At 33.9% G+C, this 22,778-nt stretch overlaps 1 protein-coding gene across 2 annotated transcripts in view; it reads left to right on the top strand.

The window, feature by feature from the left end:
* The first annotated feature begins 210 nt into the window (after positions 1 to 210).
* Positions 211 to 22,778, top strand: part of LOC138702933 (tachykinin-like peptides receptor 99D) — a 94,462-nt gene continuing 71,894 nt past the window's right edge. For both annotated transcript variants that reach the window (XM_069830341.1, XM_069830342.1), the window contains exon 1: positions 211 to 257. The gene's annotated coding sequence lies outside the window, so the exon portion shown is untranslated. The remainder of the gene's footprint in view (positions 258 to 22,778) is intronic.

Raw genomic sequence — 22,778 nt, 5'->3', positions numbered from 1 at the left:
TTTAAGAAGAGTATGTGTGCAAAATATATAAACTCTGTAACTAGAAACCAACAGAAGTAGGAATTTTCACCCATCTCCTCCCTAAATAGGCCATAAGCTCAAAGTCGTCAAGTCAGTGTTGCGGGCCCCAGGTTGACGAGCACCGGCACAGGCGCAGAGCACACGAGCTGGTGCACAGGTGTCGTCGCGACGCTCAGTGTCCCTCCAGTTCCCGAGTGGACGCGATGCAGATGAGACCCGAGATTGACTGACTGCAGGTATGCATCCCGCACAACACGCGAATCTCCAACTTCGAAACTTTCTGTCCGCTCTTCGCTGTGGCAATTTTTTTTTTAGTGCAGGTTGCTATGGCGACGTAACATTTCTCATATGCCTTCAAATAATTAGTGTGCTGATAGTGTCGGAGTGCGTGCATGCGTGTGTGTGTAACGATTGCGTCTAAAAGGAAAAAATTGTGCATTCGTTTTTTCGCCGTCTATAGAAGTGTATGGAAAGTAACGCAAATCATACATGAATTTCATCCCTAGAACCTACCGTGTGTTTTTCTGGGTATAGGATATAGGAATTTAACACTCCCATAAGAAACTTGTGTATAAAACAATGAAGACATAAGTTTATCAGCAGGCCATGTTTAGAAATTAGCAGGCTTTGACAAGTTGTAAGACAAGAGAACATGCAAACTACGTGAAAGCCCGATGTTCTTTTGTTCTACAAATTGTCAAAGCCTGCTAATTTATAAACATGGCCCACTGATAAAGTTATTTCTTCATTGCGTTTATACATAGGTTTCTTATGATATTGTTACATTTCTATGTCTTAACCTCAGAAAAACAAATGGCATATGCATCCAAATAAGCTTATACACAACATTGTATTTAATACGATATAGCCTACGAATTATAACAGCTTATAGTCCTTCAGTGTAACTGAAGTGGTAGCATATAGGGCTGAAATCCAGTGGAGCCGTGTTCAATTCCTGCCAGAGAAGTAGCTCCAGAAAATAATTCTCTGCTCTGGCAGTATGTAATAGAAAATAACAAAAAGATTTTCTCTGTGAAACTTCTACATCTTTAGTGAATCATATTTTGCACATCGAAAATATTCTTTTTGCATCACAACACGTTATCAACATCTATACATTATATAAATTAAAGAAAAAAAATAGGGTCATAAGATTTACGTAAGCATCGGACATTATAATGAAACGATTTATTCTTTTTTATACAGTAGACATGTCAGTTTTACATGTATCTGAAATTTAAGACAGACGAATTTCAACAAACACTATTAATTTTCTTGTAGAGATAGAAAATTATGTATTGAAAACATTTTTCCATAAAAATACTCATTTATATACATAATGAAATACATGAAAAATCGCCTATTAAGGTATGACTGGAAATATCATTTTTGCACACATAAGTAAGTAATATGCCACATGTATTTGGTGCAATTCAACATTCTTAACTTTAACATTATTGAATAATTACGTTAAAATATAATAATAGTAATAATAATAATAATAATAATAAATATAAAAATTGGAAATTTATCGTTTGAAAATGTACAAAAATTCAAATATCTCGAAGCAACAGTAACAAATAATTACAACGCAGATTAAATATGGGAAATGCCTGTTATTATTCAGTTGGGAAGCTTTTGTCATCTAGTCTGCTCTCAAAAAATCTGAAAGTTAGAATTTATAAAACAGTTATATTACCGGTTGTTCTGTATGGTTGTGAAACTTGGACTCTCACTTTGAGAGAGAGGAACAGAGGTTATGGGTATTCGAGAATAAGGTGCTTAGGAAAATCTTTGGGGCTAAGAGGGATGAAGTTACAGGAGAAAGTTACACAACGCAGAACTGCACACATTGTATTCTTCACCTGAAATAATTAGGAACATTAAATCCAGACGTTTGAGATGGGTAAGTGCATGTAGCGTGTATGAGCGATTGTAGAAATGCATATAAAGTGTTAGGTGGGAGGCCGTAGGGAAAAAGACCTTTGGAGAGGTCGAGACGTATATAGGAGGACATTAAAATGAATTTGAGGGAGGTGGGATATGATGGTAGGGACTGGATTAATCTTGCTCAGGATAGGGACCGATGGTGAGCTTATGTGAGGGCGGCAATGAACCTCCGGGTTCTCTAAGAGCCATTTGTAAGTAATAATAATAATGATAATAATAATAATAATAATAATAACAATAATAACAGAGTAGTAAATCAAGGTGAACCTACCGTACACTTGAATTATCTAACAGCGCCTAATAAAGGACGTGTTGTATTACAATATCTTAATAGAATAATTCATTGGAGGCTAAACTAAATTAAACACTTACTAAGTTGTAAACGCCGTATGCCATTAAGATTTAAATCCCACTTGAAATACATTTGCTATTTACTCATATAGGGCACTAAGTTAATATTAGTATTATCTGTGACAGCTGACACATCAAGTCTGCAGACTCTTCACGACAAAAATTCCTTGACGTTTAGAATTAGCATATATCACATAATTTCGAAGCCATGTACCACTGCTGACTAATTCGGAACTACGAAGAAGTCCAGAAGAAAACAGTTTGGATGGTTTTAGACTATAGCGCCATTTTGTGTTATTTTTATCGAAGGAAATGTGTGACATTACAATCATTAAAAATCGATATCGTGTTAGTAAGATTCGTAAAAATTTAGTTCCTTCCGTACTATCGTTGATGTTAATAGACTGTTATACAGAGGGTCTGATTTAAGCCGTTCATTTTTGTATAGGCAGCCCAAATACCAGCTCAGACATGTGGGAGGTATTCAATGGCTTTTCAGGCGGAATCAAGGATGTGTATTAGCGTCCATGTGAATGTCTTCGTATGATAATTTTCTGTTAAACATGTGCAATCAATTTACTTATTTTCATTCGGATTTTCAACATTGCTTATAGTCGCGTTTATGATTAGATAGTGCTTTATTGAGTCATTTACTCTTTTTATAGTCCCTATATTATTCCTTAATGCGTAATTTTCTCCAATCCCTCAGATTAATTTGTTTTGTTTCATAACAAATGGACATAATAAGAAGTACCATTTTTTACGATCGTGTTTTTTGTTGTATTTACAGCTATTGCTGTTAGGCCTTGAAAGTTAGAATTTCCACACAGAAACTTGTTGCTATGGAAACCATTCTTCATAACATAAAACTATACTGAAATAGACCCATTACAGTGCACTTACTGTTACTTAGTTACCATTAGAATTCAGTTTCACGAAGGCTTTGGAATAACATTGCTCTAAATTTTCAATGCAAAATATATCTGTGGCCGGGAGGAAAAAGGTCTTACGTCATTTTTTTTGTGAAAATAAGATTTTTATAATATAAAAAGGAATAAAGTATTAAAATAAATATTCTTAAGTCCTTTATTCTGTGTGTGCTCGATTCAAAAAGTACTTCGACACTTGGTAATGCTCTATAAATCCAGTCAGTCTTATTTGACTTTAACCGTTTTACCAGATTGTAGAGAATTGTTTCCGCTTTCAGAATATATCAAATTCTCCTTTTCACAAAAAATTGACTTTAGACCTTTTTCCTTCCGGCCACAGATATTGTATTTGCAATTTTAAAAATATGATCGTGCAAAAATGTTGTAAAATACACATTTGTGAAGTGCATTACAAAACCTCGGAAATTTAAAAATCTGTCTGCCTGTTTTTCCAGCTTTCCCTCGATTTTGTAAAAAGTATTTCCCAACCTTGTATCGTAATATACTATTTTGTTGTATTTACAGCTATTGTTGTTAGGCCTTAAAAGTTAGAATTCCGACACAGAAACTTGTTGCTATGGAAACCATTCTTCATAACATAAAACTATACTGAAATAGACCCATTACAGTACACTTATTGTTACTTAGTTACCATTACAGTCCACTTTCACGGAGGTTTCGGAATAATATTGCTCCAAATTTTCAATGCAAAGTATATTGTATTTGCAATTTTAAAAATATGATCGTGCAAAAAATGTTGTACAATACACGTTTGTGAAATGCATTACAAAATCTCGGGAATTAAAAAACTCACTCTGCTCGTTTTTCAAACTCTTCCTCGATTTTGTAAAAAGCATTTCCCAACCTTGTATCGTAATATACTATTTTGCACGATCGTGTTTTTGGTCGTATTTATAACTATTGTAGTTAGGCCTTGAAAGTTAGAATTCCCACACAGAAACTTGTTGCTAAAGAAACCATTTTTCATAATATAAATCTATACTGAAATAGACCCATTACAGTGCACTTATAGTTACTTAGATGCCATTACAGTACAGTTTTGCGAAGGCAATAATATTACTCCAAATTTTCAATGCAAAATATATTGTATTTGCAATTTTAAAAATATGATTGTGCAAAAATTGTTGTACAATACACGTTTGTGAAGTGCATTACAAAATCTCGGAAACTGACAAACTCGCTTTGCTCGTTTTTCAAACTTTTCCTCGATTTTGTATTAAAAAAAAACATTTTCCAATCTTGTAGCGTAATATATTATTTTGCACGATCGTGTTTTTGGTTGTATTTATAGCTATTGTTGTTAGGCCTTTAAAGTTAAAATTCCCACACAGAAACGTCCATTACAGTGCACTTATTGTTACAGTGCAGTTTTGCGAAGCAATAATAGGGTAAACTAGGGTCTGTTGGACAGTCGGGTATGTTGGACACTCTGTATTTTAACGTGTTACCTCGCCACTTGTGGGCACCACATTCTGCTAGAAGTCAATGACGGAAGTAGCCCCATTCGTGGTTACTTCCGTCATTGACTTCTAGCAGAATGTGGTGCCCACAAGTAGCGAGGTAACACGTTAAAGTATGAAGTGTCCAACAGACCCTAGTTTACCTATTGCTCAAAATTTTCAATGCAAAATATATTGTATTTGCAATTTTAAAAATATGAGCGTGCAAGAAATGTTGTACAATAAACATTTATGAAGTGCATTACAAAATTTCGAAAACTGTAAAACTCGCTCTGCTAGTTTTTGAAACTTTTCCTCGATTTTGTAAAAAGAACTTCCGAACTTTTTATCGTAATATACGAGTATTATTGTGGACGATTAACTTGTTTACATGCTTTGTAAGTTAAGAATAGCGCACGTTCTGGTTGCTATGCAAACAAAAGAAATCACAGTTCTGTTTTAACTACATACTACACTAATGTGCTGTAAGTAGAAACAAATGAATCCTTCATTTAGAAAAATACAATTTTCATATCTTCTTTTAGACTTTTCCAGTATTAACTTAGCACAACCGATCCTCTATGCTTCTTCAATGAATTCATTCACTTAATCTTCAACCAGTTCTTCTGGCATAATCATTAAATGATTACAAAACTTCTAATTAAATTTATATATTGATCAGATTAATACAAATTTTATTACCAGAAACAACAATGACTGATTACACTGAAACAAAATAACCTACATATTGCCTCGGAAACGACTTCAAAACTTTCTTATAGGATAAATTTTTACTTATCCAACAAATTTATGCATTATTCAAAATTAAAAACAAATTTATTTCAATGACGATGGTCCAAAAAATTGTGTGGAATACACATGCGTTAAGTGCGTAACAGAATCTCGGAAACTGACAAAAAAAAAACTCCGTTTCGCCTCGTTTTTTCGATTCTGTTATAATGCACTTACCACACTTGTATAGTAGTATACTATTGAAGAACAGAAAGCTTAGAATTTTAACACAATTTATTCATTCATTTAAAGATATTTTGAGTATGTCACTCCTAACGACACTACAATAAGAACATCACAGCCTGGATGGACATTTAAGATAATGACCATTTAATGACTGCGGAGATTTTTGATATTAGACATTTAAGGAAATGGCCATTTAATGACACAGTCTTCATTGTATCCATTACAGTTAATTGATTTATAGAACTGTTAGAAACTTCCTCCCAATGCGACACGTTTGCAAGATAGCAGTTAATTTAATGCATATTAGTCCTGGTAGTCTAGCTGCGTCCGTGGTTCAGTGATAGCATGTTGGTTTTCCTCTCAGGTAGGCAACCCGGATTCAGTTCCCGGTACTGTCGTGATAGATTTTCTGCTGGAGAAAGCTGACGTTGTAGAGCAGAGGTCGTCAGGAGGGTGCACGCTCGTGCTAGCGTCTCTTACCCTCGAGCCCGCTAGTACATTTATGGGAGCGGACGGGTAAGCAATATTTCAGTGGCGGCTTTTCTTTCGTACCATAAATTACGTAACTCAGTGAAATTCAATACTACTAATAGTGTAATGAATCATCCGATGTTCACATGTGTATTTAAGTAAGCATATTTTACACAGTTAATAAATACTCAGGATATCCGTTTTAATGCCAAATAACTTTAAAAAAAAAGTTACTTCTGAAATTGTGAAGTCCAGTCAAAGGAGGAGACAAGTCACAAAGCCACATTAATTGAATGTGAGGGATTAATTTCTCCGGACTAAATTCTATGACAATATATTATTCTAATGATAGGTTATATTTAAAATGTGTAAAATTTGGAATTTATGAGCACAGACGCCAGAATATTTGAATTTATGTAAATATTTTAATTGTGGTTTATTGTCTTATCTGACTGGACCCCTCAATTTTGTTAATTCTTTATGCAAAACAATAATAAATTAGACCAAGCGAGTTGGCTCAGACATTAACGTCTGAGACTCGCATCAGGCAGATCCGGATTCAAACTCCGTAACCAGCCAAATTGACTGAGGTTTTTCATGGTTTCCGTCACAAACGGCAATGTCGAATTGAAAATTAAATACTATGATTTATCACCGTCTCAATCATCAATATCATAAACATTAATCTAAATCTAAATTCAGTCACGCGAACACAAGTTATCTACATTATTAACACACGACAATAGAAACAGAAACTCAACAATAGTAAAAACGACCAAATTATTACCCAAAGATCCTACACACGCGATCTGACCACAGATGTTAAAGCGTGTGTAAATAAACTCAACAAAAGATTGTAATAAATTAATAAAGAAACACAAACACCATTGGGGTATGTTCAATAGTATAATTTTATTCTTGCATTGTATTTACGAGCATTTTCCAATTGAATTATAAACGGATATCGACGCAGATAGACTTGTTATGTGCATGCAAGGACCCCCACTTTTTAGTATAAATTGGAAAGAAAAATATTGGAGAAACCTAATAGGCTATATAAAGTACGGGAAAAAGTTTTGAAAGAAATTTATGTACTTATAAAACCAAGTACATAAATCTTTGGATTTGGAAGATGAATCGAACAAACTTCTATTTATGTGATCTTCTTCTTTTAAACGCATAAAGTAATCGATCATTGTTACGATTTTATTGTCGGTTGCTATCAGGTCGCAATTGAGAATAGAAATGTATGGAAAACAAACTACGTACATACGTCGTGGAGAAACTCTGTTCGAGACTGTCGACAGTTCTAGAAAGACCGAAACAGTCTTGTCCAGTATCAGACGATCCGAGACGAAACTGTCTAATCCAAGACACGATGTTCGATGCAGTATTCTGCGGGCCTAGGGAAACGTTCTCTGACTATCAGTATAGGAATTATTATTATTATTAGTAGTAGTAGTAGTAGTAGTAGTAGTAATAATAATAATAACAATAATAATAATACCTATCTTATATTAGTGTTTTTTAACTGCTCCACCATTTCGACTCTTTCGTCGTCTTTTAATTTGTTGTATTCATTAGCATGACAGTTGTCATAGCGACGCTGCAGGTTATACTTTCTTATCACATTGAGTATTTTATTGCAAATTAAACATATTGCTGCATTTTCAAACTCTGTGAAAAAAAAGCCTCCTCCCATGAACGGTTAAACAACGTAGGGGGTGGAACACCTACGTAAATCACTATTTGAACTTTCTGCCATAGTGTACGTACATAAACCACTCACAAGTGTATAGTACTTACTACTCTAGTCTCCACTGATCGTTCGTATCAACTAAGGCAGACGTCTCAATAGGGCCTTCTCAGAGCACTTCCTCCTCTTTCTCTTTTTCAATGTAAGAGTGGAACAAGATGCGGGACCAGTTCGTCTATCTCCGGATGACGTCATTGACCGCGACGTTTGAATAGACATCTGCAACCGCTACGATGTAACAGTCAGTCATTGTTCCATCTCCGAGGAAAGAATGTTGTTATTATCGCAAATGTATGAAGAAATAAAAATTTTCATAGAGAAAGCGAAATTGTGGGAGACGCAAGTTTCAGTGGGTAACTGTTACCACTTTATTAACCTAAAATTGTTACCTGATTTGAATCAAGACCAGTGTAACAAATATAAAGATGTACTGGAGGACTTGAGAAAAGAATTTGAGACGAGATTTAAAATTTGAATAGTTCTAATTTAAAATAATTGCTTGTGAATTTCTAAGATGTTTAGGTTATTTTTAATTGTTGAAAACATTACGAAATATATTATTTAACTATTATTGTAATTAATATATTAATATTAGCGTAACGTAAGAATACTTACTTTAATAAACAAAAAGTTTAATTGTAATTTTATTATTATTATTTCATTGAATTTTATTTTATTAAATAGTCCACATCTGTGGAGTAACGGTCAGCGCGTCTGGCCGCGAAACCAGGTGGCCCGGGTTCGAATCCCGGTTCGGGCAAGTTACCTGGTTGAGGTTTTTTCCAGGGTTTTCCCTCAACGCAAATGGTGGGTAACTTTCGGCGCTGGACCCCGGACTCATTTCACCGGCATTATCACCTTCATATTATTCAGACGCTAAATAACCTAGATGTTGATACAGCGTCGTAAAATAACCCAATAAAAATATTTTATTAAATATAGTATAAACTCAAAAAAAGAGGGATACCAAAAACCTTTACTAGAAATGAAATATTGTTATTGTTTGGTCAACTGTCCGAAGACAGGTCTGAACCTCACAAGTGATACCAACAAGGCACCACTTATGAGTCAACTAGACCAGGAGATAATGGAGTAAGGTGGCCAGTTCCTTGTGCTTAAATAATTACGTAACATATATGGCTCTTCATGCTTCAGATGTCTTCTTTTTACTCATTGATAGTATATATAAGTAGAAAATAAATGTAGCCTGTTATTATTATTATTATTATTATTATTATTATTATTATTATTATTATTATTATTATTATTATTATTATTATTATTGTTACTGCAAACTACTTAAGAAATTCCTTCCGAAAACAACCGCCTATTGTGACAGTGTAACTCAAAAGTGCAGCTTTGTGGCATTTCTCCCACGACAGTTACAACTTAGCTCGCTCATGCGTGTGACATTAATCAGCGATCGGCTATCTTCGGGTACTGCGCTTATCTATTCAGCTGACTATAGGTTCGTTCCAACAGCAGTCAGGAACCGTCCGTAACCATCGTGAGCATGCACAGTACAACAAAAGCGTTCCAACACAATCCGAACCAGTCCTGAACCGGAAACATGTACTGCAGTCGGGCGTTCCAACAAGCTTTTGACACGGGTTCGGAACGGTCAGAAACAGTCCGCGGATTGAGGCATGTACGGAAGAGTACGCGAGACGCGCATGCGCATAAGCTCGCCAACGTCTCCTGGATACTGAAGAAAGACATGATCGACTGTTCACATCAATGAGGTTAAAGATGAAAAGTGACAGTATAGACGAGTAATAAAACTAGAGATTTAATTTAAAGTTTCGCCAAAAAGAAAGGGAATGGAAATTATTTGGGTATTTAAATAGTTAATTACAATTTCAACATGCAGCTTTGATTAAAAGTGTAATAAATAAGTACATACATTAATAATTAAAAAAAAGAACTATTTTTAGATGAGAGTTCCCCAGTACACGACATTGAATTAGCGGAATTCTTGCCTTCCATATTTTTTGTCATCTTTTTATAGAAAATGATCGAAATTGTATTTTCTGCAATTAGAATTAGCTGCAAAACGATAATAATAAGCATCCCGTTCTTAGTAAAGATGATCACAGTTATAGCATCTCTGGATTTAGTACATAACGATCCGCGAAAGCGTTCCAACAGCGTCCAGTCCAGTTTCAATCCCATAGCAGATGCTCAACTAGCGCATGCGCATAAGTTGGTACAGGGACCGTACATGAACTGATCCATGAACCGCTTGTTGGAACGAACCTTATGTTATCTAGACTTGCTCTTTGTAACAACTTTTATGCGTTGGCCTTGAGACGCTTGAACTAAGCCCAGATTTCTCCCTCTCCCTCCCACGAAGCATGCACGGATGTGCAGGATCCCCTGCTCTCTTTACCCAATACCCATTTCAACGAGTGCTGACGACCACTGTTGTAGAGGGTTTTGTGGGGCATGAAAGCTTTTTCCTGTCACAGCTCTGAATTTATGATAGCTCCGGAAAAATCGCTGTGACAGTTAATGGTGATTTTTTCACAGTGTGATTTTTTGTGTTCGGATGATTCTTGGCGATTGCGAATGTTTGGCATCTCGAGCTGACGGACGATGTTTAATAGTGTTTGTCACTCTTCTGGGATTTGGAATATCGGTGCCATAAATGTTACATCAACGATACAGATTAATGCGGCGAGGAACAAAGACGCGATGAGGGATGTTATCGCTATGTGTGGGCGCGTGTAGACCAAGAATGTTTACGAATTACACCGCTCCGTCTATTTAGTAGACAGTCAATGTTTATCTACTTCGATATAACACACGGAGCAAGTCCCCTGCAATCAGTAAGCATTATCTTTTGGTAGAGCAGTGGTATTCAAACTATGGTACACGTATCCCTAGGAATGGGCAGGTTTGTCTCAAGGGGTACGTATCTCACTGATAATGTATGTAAAAATGCTGACATATTTATTTTACTATACTTGTTAATAGTTATTGCATTATAATATAGTTTATGCTCGACCATACCGAAATGTAGTAATTATACACCTGGTAGCAGTCCTTTAATGCATGTCATTAAAGTACACCTACTCATTAAAGTACAAGTGTTCAGCCAATGACAAGTCAGCTTCGTACCGTTATAAAACCTCAGCCAATGACAAGTCAGCTTTGTACCGTTATACAACCGCAAGTATCGATTATTCTCGGATATGCAATCGAAAGAGAATTAGCGAAAAGTCACGGAGGCTGGAAATCCAATACTGTCGCAGAAGGTTATATTCTGTTACTATAATAATTAGCGTTAATTGTAAATAATATTCAAATAAATTCAATTTGTCATCTCGTTTTTCAATTCTAAATCAATTTCAATGTTATATCAAAGTTAATATTTAGTTTATTCTGTAGGTTCTTATAGGCTATCAAGGTCAATGTGGACATCTGTTCCTCGGAAAAAATCAATACTTTCGCGTCTGCGCACATCACACAATTTACGAGGTATTGCTCAAGGTCAGTTAGATACAAATAAAATTAATAATTTCAAGTTAGAAATATGGTCGAGCATAAAAAGTCGTATGAAACTCGCCTATAATGGTAATTAAGAAGCTCATATGAAAATTATGAAACTCGCTTGGGCTCGTTTCATAAACAAACATACTCGCTTCTTAATCACTATCATTATAGGCTCGTTGCATAATGTACTATTCCTTTGCAATATCAACTCTTGTTTTTCCTTCCTTGAATAACATTTTACATGAATCATTACTATTAATATTGCATCACTACTGTACTCCAACCACGAGAAAGTCTTCGGGGAATGAGACGAAGCGGAGTAATGCTGTGAATGAATGTTGATGTCATAAGATGTCATAAGGTCACACACGTGGGTACTCTTATCTCTACTGACTAGCTCTCACAGCACAAACCATAACATTGATAGAGACATATTGATACTACCCTAGTTACAAAATTAGATCACTGTTAATCTCCTGGTCTTTTAATCCCTCCATACAGGAAATAACTTATGCAGGAGAGCGCATGGTTTTTAAACTGACGTCATAACGGTAATATTATCTATCTACTTCGTTCCAATAGATGACGCAATAGTAAGCACATTCCTTTCACAGTTGATCTCCTGGTTGGAGAACAGTAACTACTATATATATAATAATAATAATAATAATAATAATAATAATAATAATAATAATAATTTATTTTCAGTACAACATCAATCATAATCTTTTGTTAATTCTTATACAGAGCATATAAATAACTAAATAAGTAAAGGAAGAAAGAAGTGAGTGAGTGAGTGAGTGAAGTTATGAACGAATGAATTACGAATGAATAAATAAATAAATGAAAATAAGAGTATATAAATATTACCTTACTCTCTCCAGCAATATCTTTAATATTTGTGCCGTTTTCAAGGCGTTGAATAATATTTACTTTGTCAGAAATACTCAGACGTGAACGTGTTTGTGACATGATGTCTTACCGTTACGCGGGGGCTTGGATTCTCGTCACAACAATAGATCACGTTGTACTGTTTTGCTGCTTTCTTTAGATTCTAACGTAGTCTACCAAAACCACAGAGCAATGAATTAATTTAATCATTTGGGAAAGCGGAATTCTCGTCACTGGTCACTGGAATTTTGTCGTCCGGAGTTTTGGTTACTTCGACTTTTTGGTCACCCGATATATTTTGATCACCAGTACACATTTTCTTAAAAATAATAATTTATTTGGACAAGTTACATATCCATAGGTACGCTGTATAAAATGTTATGTGATTACTATTTCAAAATTGTCACAATGCAATTAAAATTAAAATTATTATTTTCAATCAATTATAATAATTTTTTTTCTAAAAATATACAAATAGGCCTATACATATTTTTTTCTAAAGTTCTTATAAAATGTGACAGTTTTGAATGGTTCAAGATAAATAAATAATTAATTTTAGTATGTAACATTATCCATATGTAGGAGATCATTTCAGCGGCTTAAGAATTTTTACCCTATGTTAAGGGGTTAGGTACAGCTTACAGCAGTAACATTTTGGAAGTATTCAACATTTTTTTCGTCCATTACTGTACCTTGTACAATAATGAAAATTACTATGTGTAAAACACTGTCATTCTGCTACATGAAAAAAATACTTTTACGATTTAAAAAAATTATTTACATTTCTTTTTTCAAAATTCAGTTTACTGTGCAGTGATGAAGCGTTTCCCACATAACTAAAAAACTATCCAATATTCTGTGATTAAATTTTTTGTGTGTATTTATGCATGTCATATCAACAATATGATGCAAGCTCACTTCTCTACCTTTGATATATTGTCTGATAAAAAATAAATTCATTTTACAAAATGGTCAAATATCAGTATTTTATTCTAACACAAAATTAAAAAAAATATATATTTATAGAGGAATGTAGTTGAAAGAGCATGATATTGTAAACATGAGTTTCAGCAATAAAATAAAAGAGAGAGAACATAAAAAAAGTTAAAAAGTTTATGAGTTATGAGGGAAACGCTTCATCACTGCACAATGAACTGCCAACATTATGAATTTTGAAAAAAAAAAATTATATATATATAATTTTTTTAAATCGTAAAAATATTTTTTTTTCATATAGCAGAAGGACAGTGTTTTACACATAAGATAAAGTATTCAAATAAGAGACACTTTTTTTAACTACTTATAAGGTAATTCGGGGGAAGATGCCAGTTGGGGGAAGACGCAACTTTCTTTGCAGTTCTTTTACGTGTCAGCAATTGACAGCACGGATCCTCTAGTTTGAAGAGTGTTGACGGGGTGGACACATAGCTTGTGCGTATGTCTTACTTTATCGTCTTTCATCGCCGTTATTTTGGATCTTGTGAGAATATAGCCTGGTGAGTACACACTTTATAATATTTCGTTGCTTATATTTAAGGTTCATAGACTGATGCTATATTTTAAATGGGGTATGTGCTACATACGTGAGTTGTGCATTTTGTTACACACACTAGACATGCAGCTACGGCAACAACCTTGCGGCAGTAGGCAAGTAAGTGTGAGTGGCGTCTTCCCCCTGTAACTGGGGGAAGACGCAACATGGTTAAGAAATACATTTTTTAACCCGTAAATTATGTTTTGGGAAGGTTATTATTTGATAATATTTTACATTATATTATTTTACATGTTCTCTGATACTTTACAAAAGGTATCAATGATTAAAAATGTAATTCACATTTCATTTTTACGCGGACGATGACTTGATACTGCAAAATAAAAACAGATTGGACATCTTAGTCAAAATAAAATTTAATTCGAGCTGCTGAAGATTTAAAGTATGGACAAAAATCGTCATGGGCTGCAGCGAGGGTGTGTGGCATTCCATACAGAACTCTCAAATGACGAATGGAATCTTCAAACATTACTGAATGTTCACCAGGTCCTTCCACTAGCGGAGCATGTGACAGTAGACCTACATCAATAGCTGCTTCCATCAGAACGGATAACGGGATTTCAATTCTGGAAACAATCAGCCCTATTCCTAAGTAAAGAAATCTAAATTCTTTGCTCGTAAAAAACAAACAGCGTAGATCTCAACTACATCACAGAGAAGAGAAATTATGCGGAAAAAGGCCAGAAAAAAAGAAACCTTCCCAACCAAGAAAGAAAAAGAGATTTGTAAGTTCTTCTTCTTCTTATTATTATTATTCTTCTTCTTCTGTTGACGAAATTAGTCACGATGACAGTGGTAAAAGTTTTGATGAGGAAGATGATTTTTGTTGTTTGTTCTGGACACTTTTACGCTAAGACATGTTCCAAGTGTGACTGGATTCAGTGCACCGCATGCAAGAAATCCTTGCACGAAGATTGCAGTGGTGATAATTTGCACTGTATGAAATGTGGTGCAGGTTCGTACTCACTTTCAGAATTGTGTCCTAATTAATCAATTTTTGCAAAATAATCATGAAACAAGTTCATAATTAAATTCATAGATGTTTATCTGCAGTTGTAATAAAATACACATAAAATATTCCAATGTTTATTTTACGTATGCCATTTACTATGTTGTTGCATCTTACCCCATACCAAGTGGCATCTTCCCCGTATATATGGGGAAAGATGCCACCCTGAAGCGAGTTCTTTTAACATGAAAAATTGTTAACAATATACGCACTTGCAAAGGAACCAATCATTATACAGAGCCAATTATAATTGAAAAATACGATAAATTTGTTTGTATTGGCTTATCACTTCAGGTTTTGAGTTGTATAGCCAAGAAATACCTTAGTTGTGGCGTCTTACCCCGAATTACCTTAAATGAGGATGGGACTAGACATTATTAATCTGAATGAGTGGAACACAAACAGAATTTCACCTATTTTTGGAATGGACAATACAAATTTTAGTCAGTTTTTATTATTATTTTAAATTGTAAGAAAAGTAAAACTGGGAAATAATGATGTTTTTGAAAGGTATTCCAAATAAGAGATACGTGTATTACTTAAATTAAAATTGGTTCTTATGTGGTTACTGGCAGACAAACTGACACGACTGGAAGCATTAACGCTTTTCGTAAACTCTGAAAGGTGAAGATCATAATAATACCAAAGAAGGGTTCTAAATAAGAGACACTATCTCTTAATAGGATCCCTAGATATCTCTTATTAGGGAACGGAGTACATAAAAATGAAATAGCTACCTAATTGGTCATATATTATTATCTTTCTTATTAGCAATCTACCTTATTATATGCAACGTTTTGCCAGCAATTTTATAAAATTAATAAAAAAATTTGTTGTAGCTTACATTGCCTGCTGTTCACTTCCTCAACAAAAACCACTAAGATGTTCAAAATTTGAAAAATTACTTTTCTTGCTGTCAGCTTCGTTGCTTACTTTCAACTGAGGTTAGACAAAGAACACGATGCCTTAGAAGCACAAACATTGATTTACCATAGTTGTCGAGAGATAGCAAATTATACCGGAGATGTTAACAAGGTATCTCTTATTAGGGTCCTGTCTCTTATTTAGGTACTTTACCTTACCAATTTTCATTATTGTACAAGATACAATATTGGAGGAAATTTTTTTTGGATATTTCCAATAATTTTACTGCTGTAAGCTGTACCTAACCCCTTAATTCACAAAAATTCAAAATTTTATTAATTAAAAACATTCTTTAGGCCCCCCCAAATTCGATTTTCAAGTTTTAATTATATATAATTATTCAAAGGTTTAAAAGCATGAAGGAAAAATGTGAATTTAGTAGATCTACTTTTTAACATTGTCCGTAAATACTAGGTTCAAAAAGTTCCCGGAATTTGCTAGTATCATAGAAACAACGTACCTTAAACACTATTCTACAGCACTCCCTTCAAAATAGTTGCCTTCCGCAACAACACACTTTTGCCAACGCGTGTAGAGTTCCTGGAAGCAGGCCTGGAAGCCATTTCGTGAAACCCGTCTTAGTGCTCTCGTCGCGTTTGCGATAACCTCTTCAGCATTGAATCTCCGTCCTTTCAGATGACTTTTCAGACGGGGAAACAGAAAGTAATCAGGTGGTGAGAGATCAGGAGAGTATGGTGGGTGATCCAAAGCAGTTATGTTACGCACACGCTGAGCGATTGCTTCATTTGTTACAGTTGTTGGTCGGCCGCTGCGTACGTCATCTTTGATGCTATCGCGGCCACCAGAAAAGCGTTTATGCCAGGCATACACTTCAGTTTTTTTCATTGCTGCTTCGCCATATGCTTCTTCCAACAATCTTAATGTCTCTGCAGGAGTTTTGTGTAACAAAACACAGAACTTGATGTTTGTACGTTGCTCTGTGGACATAATTCCAAATGCGACGAACAAACAAAACATAATGATAAACAATTGCCTACAACTCAAAACCAACAATCGCCATTATCAACAAACTTTAAGGAAATGACATCATGAATGTTACCAACAAAACAAATGTATAATATACCTTGTTATATATTAATACGAAAAATGGTAGTAAAATTCCGGGAACTTTTTGAACCTAGTAATATAACGAGTCATTGAAAATACAATCAGTAGCGACGTATAAACGCCATAATTTCATCACTTCGTCACTGAAGGGCTTTCTATTCAATCTCGTCGACGAATCACAGACATAAGTAATGTTTCTAGCACGGTCGTCAAGAAGAGACTTCAGTAACTTAATTAAAACAATACTAGAGATTTCTCTTTCCCACACTTCCCACTGTTAAATCTCTAGCGAAACTTTGATGCAGTAAAAGTTTCTAGTTTCTGTACAGCTGCACTTCAGCGACTGTGAAGAGAATTCTAAAACGTTTCTCGAACTACTGTACATCCTTTATGAAGAAAAGTAGAGCTGAACGAAGAAGGGATGTTTACCAAGATTAAGACGCAAAAACTTTACGACAAAACTAGTTAAATCCATGTTAACAACGCTTTGAATACACAAAACACGATGCATAACTCAATGATGCAAATCACGTTATATTTCAGTACACAACTTGACCGATAATGCGATGTCTGGTGGAAAACTCTGCAACATTGTGTTCTCCCTTCTATTAATAAAACTAGCGCACTTGTGCAGATCTTCAAATGTTATTTAGCGTGAACGAGGTCTACGAGATTACACAGAAAAGAGTGAAAAATTAAACAGGAAATAGGAAATTCTCTGTAGAACATTTTGAGATTAAGGAACTTGGGGTCTACGATGTCAGATTAAGGAGATATGAACTTAAATTTGTCTATTGCTATCAGAGTGCTGCATTGGAGTTAAATCGCTCGCTTGAACTCGGTCGAGTGTCGCACCCTCGAGTTAGACACGATCGGTCGTGATAAGCTCGTAATAAATAGAAGCACAGTACAAGGTCATCTCACCGACATGTCTTATCTTGTATGGAAGGCGACAGATAAGATACACATATGTTTTGCTCACAAGGTAAAAATAAGGCTTTATTTTCTGCGTTTATGACAAACGTTTAAATGGAACAGTCAATGGAACGTACCAAAACAGGAACATGAAGTTATAAATAAAATAGCATGAAAAACTTCGATATAAAGTTATTATTGCTAATTAATAATTATTCAATATTTGATTTACCACATATATAATATGATAGGTCCATAAATAGTGTTCCGCCTATATACTGCGACAATGTAGAAACGTTTTACAAAATATTATTGATATAGCAGTAGATTAATAACAATATTAGTACAGAGATAACGTCACAGAAAATATAATAAAACGAATAATCATGCTGCACAACTGTTACAGACGCAAAAATTGATACACTAATTATTATTATTATTATTATTATTATTATTATTATTATTATTATTATTATTACTAGAAAACTTGATACAGTTCTTGCACTATCGTGATTGTGTTCTCCGTTTATAATAATTATATTTACATTCAATAACGTCTATCAGATGTGGCAAAAACAAAATCACTCCTGTGTGGGGGGGGGGGGGAACATTTACCTACAACATTTATATTACATTGTAAAGCAAGTTTTGTAGTTGTACTATGGAGAGGTTAGTTAAACACTGCAAAGTTTTGAAATGATAAACATCTATGATGTTACTACACAGTTCATCACTGTAACAAGAACGAATGTCTAACGCTCGGCTTATACCGTTCGAGGATTTATCGCTCGTGACGATTTTACCCATCATGCATGTGCATGATTATGCTATGAACTACTTGGCGCTCGAGCGAAAACGTCCGATGCAGACTTCTGATTGCTATCATTTACTGTTTTCCACATTATCTATATTTATTATATTATATTTACTTACAATTATTATTTACGTTATTTTTCATTTTTAAATTACTTTAATATCTTTTACAAATCTGAAAAACAACGTACCGTTTTGTACCTCACGATAGGTGCTCGAAATGACGGCTACAAACATTTATTATTTACATTTAATATTTACACGTAAGAAATCCATCATATTTTGTTTGTTGACCTGTCGCCCACAAGATGGTTCTGTCTATCGTATTCACATTGTTACGTTACAGAACATGACAGACTGTTTCATACCATTCGAAGAGTTAACCAGAGTACGAACAGTAAGCTGCAAAAGAAATGCCGATACGAAATTATATCGTTTTCCGAGGACTTTAGCAAAGCTGTTTTCCTGAGATTAGTTTTTTAAAAACATGTAAATACAACTTTTATAACATGTTAATCTTATTATTTAATAAGAATTGATTTTAAATTATTCATATACTTTTATTTTACAACATCAATAAGAATACTACACGAAAATATTGAAAGTGCAGTTTATATGATATTCCACAGCCTTCCTTATTCTCCATAGATGCTGTCATTGTTACAATCGATATATACGGCCAGTTACGTTTCATATTGTGTTAACAAAAAATGTTTCAATTTTATTATAAATAAATATAAAATTGTATTATAAATGCACACACAGAACTGAAAATTTAGTCTAGTTAACATTTAACTACACATTTCTCGTTTGCATGGAATGAAATTCTTTAGAAAATTTAGGTCACTTCAGATGTGTTTGTATAATATTATCACAGTCTAGTATATACAGTCACGAATCTTGAGTTGTGAGGGTGCTAGGAACAATAGACTGTGCTGACACTATTTCGCATTGTCTGCAATGAGGCGATATTAGCGATCCTAGTGGTTAGCAACTATCTATGGATGCATATTTACTACGTATTGAGCTTCGTGACTGTATATACTAGACTGTGATATTATTTAATACGGCGAAGTCCTCGTAACACGATAATATTTCAAATCGATAGCGACTTCGACTCGGCATTTCTTTTCAGTCCAGTGGACTATATGTTGTTATCTCAGATTTGTAAATTATATGAAAATAATTGAAAATGTAAACAGGCTAATAAGTATAAATAACATATTCAGGCCATTAACAAAACAAAATCAATTGAAAGATAATGTGTACATTTTTAAATATTTCATAAAAAAAATACCTCCCATAACCAGCATATTTTAGTATATCTAAAAATAGTTTTGTATTTACAGTACTTTATAGTAATGACCACAGTCTATCCTTGACAATTTTACAAGATGGTACTGAAATTCGTAGTAACAGAAAATTAGTTTTTTTTACAGAATATTCTATATTTCATTTCACAAATTTGTTAACACTCTTCATCCTGAGTCACATGATATACCATAACATTGTATTCAAATCATTAACAAAACAGAAGCAATTTAAAGTTCATTAGTACATTTTCACCTATTTCATGAAACATATTTTTCTGGAGTGGAAGAAGAGGTTAAAGACGAACCTACTGGTAAGCTTTAGCAACTTAAGGAACCTAGATAAATTTTATTACGTCATACTACATTTGACCAATAAAACGGTACGAAAGGACGTATTTCAACCAATCATGGCTGCTTATCGCACAATTTTATCGCGTCCCTAGCATTTGTTTAATTTTATCGCGTCCCTAGCATTTGTTTCTTTGTTTGCCAACATTTGAAACTGCGCTGGTCTGGATGTCAAAAAAAAAATATATATATAAAATTACAAACCACTCCAGTCGATGCACATCAGTTTCAAATATGACTCGCATTGGCATTCAAGAACAAAAATTAATAAAAATCACTGATCATACCTATGCATCTTCTGAAATCCGATTTACAAATAAATGAAGAGCACCATTCGGAAATCCTGAATAAGTTGAATACACCATGTAGGCCTAAATCAACGAGTTCCACTTCTATTAAGCACACGTCCAATATAACATCAATTGAACCACCAACCACATTCAAATTTGAAAATTGTACATTCAATAATTATTCCTTTTAAAATTATTCATGTTTATTTTTTATGTCATCGTCGTTAATTAAAACTTTTCTAACACTTGTGTACAGTATATTAGTTAGGTTATGTTATAGCTTCTGCTATATGATATTACGGATAGTCACGTATCAGAGATTGTTTAATATTAAGATTTATTGAAAATCATCTGTCAAGTGACGTTGATTACTGGGATTCGGATAATTGAAGTGGAATGTTGCATTTTAATAAAAATGAAACTGAATCAACAATGCCTTCTTGACTAGTAACAGTCCACAGAGTTCAATGATGATTCCATAGTTGGCACAACTGATACCGGTAACAAGAAAACATAATCATAAAACACTACTGCCATCTAGCGTAATGTTGAGATGGTATTATAATAATAATAATAATAATAATAATAATAATAATAATAATAATAATAATACTTATTTGTCAGAAACCAGTGTACAAGGCCTGGATATGACATCGTCAGATTCGATAGTTGATATATTTGAAGACAGTTGTATTTTCATAAGCCAATTAATATTTTATTGTATTGGAGTACTTTGTTACTTCTAATCTTTATATACTTTCTTCTAATCGTGTAATAGTCAATTAAATCCCACTCGAGTTTTGATTTTCTCTAGATAAATCAAAACCTCTAGTGAGATTACTGTTGATAAAATCTTCGTTATTTCCAGTCATTGTAACAATGAATAATTGATACAGCTCTTTTGCAGGCCTTGAGTATCTAGCAGCCAGCCGTTCAATAATTCAAACGTAATTAGTGTGAATATTGTAACAAAGATTAATGGGGATACTCGAAGCGAATCAGTTCATAGTCCAGCGCTGAAGCAGTGAGAATGGCAGTACTGCGGTCTGGTTGGAACAAATCTCTTCTCTGCTTCGATTATCAACTTACTATCTGTGTAATTAATAAATTCCGTGTGCATTCTGTTGCACCTTAACTGGTAGCGCTTCTAACCACTAAAGATATTTGGGCATTTTCAGTACGGAAATAACCACGTAAATAATTCTACATTGTTGAAAAGCGTCATAAAATCCTTTCATTAAATCCCTTATAGTTCATTCTGATACACATAGAGCATTGATAAAATAATATGTATTAATTGCCAAAAGGTCAGTACCGGTACCGGTAATTGTATTGTTTCTAAAATCGTCACTTTTTATAAAATATCAATTATTCATTTACAAGTTACTTATTATTGGTATCCATTTCACACCACCTCATTCTAGTGCCGAGATGAAGAAAGCATGGGGCTCCACCTCCATGCCCCCGAAGTGCCTTTATGGCATGTGAAGGAGCTACCTTTATCTTTATTAGTATCCATTTCAACTTCAACTTCATCTCACAATTTCACAATAAAATATGGATTAATGCTAATAACTCTTTATATATTCATTTTATGAAAAAATACCAAAAACAAAAGTTGTTGGAGATATCCAACTAAAACTTATGGCTGTGATCTCACAAAAGTATTGATTCATGTAAAGAGTGTTGCAAAAATAACACTTTTTTAAATGGCACCCTATATTAAATTTTACATTTTTGAAATCTTCATTCAATTTTACATACAAATAGAAGTTTGACTCAGCATAAATGATTAATACTCTCTTGTAAATGTTATGGTTCTTTCAAATGCTTTGATAATGTAACACAAAATAAATGGAGTTTTGTCCTTCAGATGTGCAGAAATTTCATCCGAGGAAATGTAACATTTAAAAATTAATTTTTAGATCGAATAGTTACATTTGTTCGGATGAAATTTCTGCACATTTGAAGGACAAAACTAAAATTCTTTCAATCACTTATTATCATGATACACTGCTCTCTTAAATTGACTGGGAATTAAATCAATGGCTTTCACAAAACATGCTATTAAATGTTTCATATAAAACAATTCCTTTCTCGGAAATGAAACAAAAACAAGCAAAATTGTATTAAACTTTTTTTGTTTGAAATATTTCAAAGAATAACCCCCTGAAATTGATGACATTACTTACGGTACACCCTGTATAAATCTCTGGGCTCTATAGGCTCTTTAACATTGTGTAG

Source organism: Periplaneta americana, chromosome 7 (genome assembly GCF_040183065.1).
Source record: "Periplaneta americana isolate PAMFEO1 chromosome 7, P.americana_PAMFEO1_priV1, whole genome shotgun sequence".
NCBI lineage: Eukaryota > Metazoa > Arthropoda > Insecta > Blattodea > Blattidae > Periplaneta > Periplaneta americana.
Note: the sequence above shows the minus strand (reverse complement) of the source record. Positions and strands in the feature narration are given on the sequence as shown.